Source organism: Cygnus olor, chromosome 4 (genome assembly GCF_009769625.2).
Source record: "Cygnus olor isolate bCygOlo1 chromosome 4, bCygOlo1.pri.v2, whole genome shotgun sequence".
In the NCBI taxonomy this organism is placed as follows: Eukaryota; Metazoa; Chordata; class Aves; order Anseriformes; family Anatidae; genus Cygnus; species Cygnus olor.
The window spans coordinates 29,835,677-29,838,116 of record NC_049172.1 but is presented as its reverse complement, the minus strand read 5'-3'; the positions used below and the strand labels follow the sequence as shown (position 1 = coordinate 29,838,116).

General features: G+C 48.8%; 1 non-coding gene across 1 annotated transcript; it reads left to right on the top strand.

Moving 5' to 3' along the window:
- The first annotated feature begins 1,046 nt into the window (after positions 1 to 1,046).
- On the top strand, positions 1,047 to 1,108 carry LOC121070291. Its single transcript, XR_005819993.1, has one exon. It is a non-coding gene; the product is annotated as a U5 spliceosomal RNA (small nuclear RNA).
- Positions 1,109 to 2,440: the final 1,332 nt, after the last annotated feature.

Sequence of the window (2,440 nt, the reverse complement as noted above, 5' to 3'; positions counted from 1 at the left end):
ATCTGATCCTGGTTGCTATTTACTCAGAAATGACAATTATTTTAAAGAGAATTAATTATGAGCTGCTCAGAGAACTCTAGTTCAGTGCAGCTGGTTGTCAATGATCTACTCAAAAGCTGTAATTATTACAGGTTTGGAAAGAGAGCTGAAATGACCCAGATGGTTAGTCTGATTAAACTGATCCAAAAGTCACCAGAAGTAGTACTAATACTCTGTTTCTACTGGGTACAACAGTGCATATAGACCTGCTATAGCAGGGGACAGGTGCTAGTGGACCAGGCTGAGGTGGCTGAGAGCTGTATCATAAAGACATCAAGCTGGACAGGCTTCTGAAGGAGAGTCCCTAGTGTTAAAAAACAAACACTGAATGAACTAGAACCCCTCTCTGCCAGCCTCTGAGTGGTTATTGGCCCATACAGAGTAAAGGGATAAAACAAACTAAGAAAATAATCTGAGAAGGAAAATGAGGGCAAGAAGAGCCCCATTCAGAGTAGAAGCTCTGGAAAATAATCAGGACAAAGTTTAAGCAGTGTTCTGTTTTCTATCATATCTGCAAGCACTATAATCCAACAAAAAAATAAGTCTGTCAATAGTCTTACATGTGACTAGTTTTGGAGCGCTTGATGTACTCTGGCAGTAATAGCTGTACAAATGTGCTAGTGGAAGCTGCTTCCCTATGATAAAAAGAAACACGTGACAGAAATGTTTAAAAGAAGCGAGGAAAAAGCAAAAAATGCATTGATGTGAAAATGTATTCATGACTGCTAAATCTGGTAATAGTAGGCAAAAAGAGATGCTGGAAGGACCCTTGAGATTGAAAAATATAAGGGAAGTATCATAGATGCTATATGCTTTCTTCAGATAAATGAACTTCAGTTCAGTTTGAGGAAGCTTTTAAAGCTTGGCAGGTTGTTTCCAAAAAATAGGGCCCTTCATGGGAAATAGCTGTAGTATTATCAGAGCATGCACCAGTCAGGTGGCTGTGGGGTTCCAGTGAAGCACTGGTGTAGTATATGTAATCTATGAGTTCATATGGAATGACTCTAGTTTCTCTTCAGATCATATAAATCTTTCGCCTTTTACTAAAGATTTCCGTGGAGAGGAACAAGCCTTTTTTTTTTTTCCAGCGTCGAGGCCACTTGAGGCAGCCCAGGGAGCCGCCTGGGCCCGCCAGCCCTCGTGAGAGAGGCTGACGAGCCGTAGGCGGAGCCACCAGCGTCTCTTTCCCTGCCCTTCAAATGCAGCCCCTAGGGAGCAGGCAGGCGACCAGGACGGGCAAATAGGGAATGGTGCGGCAGTTTGCGTGGGCACTGCGCTCTTGGAGAGGGCAGAGCATCCCTCCCTGCTCAGGAGAACAGCTCATGTACCGGCTGTCTACCTATAGCTAAACCACCATAGCCTGCACTAGGCAGAAAGCTCTTTCTAGAAAGTCTGTGGCGACCCAGACTGACTGCCCGCTCAAAAATGCGGCAGTTCAGGTCTCTGGATGCACAGAGTGCCTGAGCCTGTTGCTGCCATCCGAGGGCGGCAGAGACACCGTGTGTGTGAGGTGTGTGAGCAGGTGGATGACCTGGTCAGCCTGGTGGCACAGCTCAAGGAGGTGGAGAGGTTGAGGGCCATGAGGGAGTGTGAGCAGGAGATAGACTGGTGGAGCAACTCCCTGCAAGTCCTGAAGGAAAGGCACCGGGGTGAGACACCCCAAACAGTGGTGGACCCTTTTCCATGTCGCTGTCGGGCAGAGGAAGGGGACCTAGGAGATGAGGAGGAATGGAAACAGGTCCCTGCTCGGTGTCGCAGGGAGCCCTTCTCCCTACCAGCGTCACCTTTCCAGGTGCCCTTACACAACAGCTTTGAGGCCTTGGAGCCTGAGAGACTGGTGGGTGAGGATGAGGTGGAAAGTCTACCCAGGAAGTTGCCTAGGGCAAGGAAGTCAACTCCATGCCTCAAGACTGCCTCCACTAAGAAAGAAAGAAGGGTGATCATTGTAGGTGACTCCCTTCTCAGGGGAACAGAGGGCCGTATATGTTGGCCTGACCCTACCTGTAGGGGAGTCTGCTGCCTCCCTGGGGCCCGGGTCAGGGACGTTCCCAGAAACCTTCCCAACCAGGTTCGCCCCTCTGATTACTTTCCTCTATTGATAGTCCAGGCTGGCAGCGATGAAATTGCTGATAGAAGCCTGAAGGCTATCAAATGGGACTTTAGGGAACTGGGACGATTAGTAGATGGAGCAGGAGTACGGGTGGTGTTTTCCTCCATCCCTACAGTGGCAGGGAGGGGTACAGAGAGTACCCGGAAAGCCCACCTGATAAACACATGGCTCAGAGGCTGGTGCCAACACAGAATTTTTTATTTTTATTTTTTGACCATGGGGCGCTTTACTCGGCACCCAGCCTGATAGCTGCAGACAGGTCCCACCTGTCTCAAAGGGGAAAACGGATCC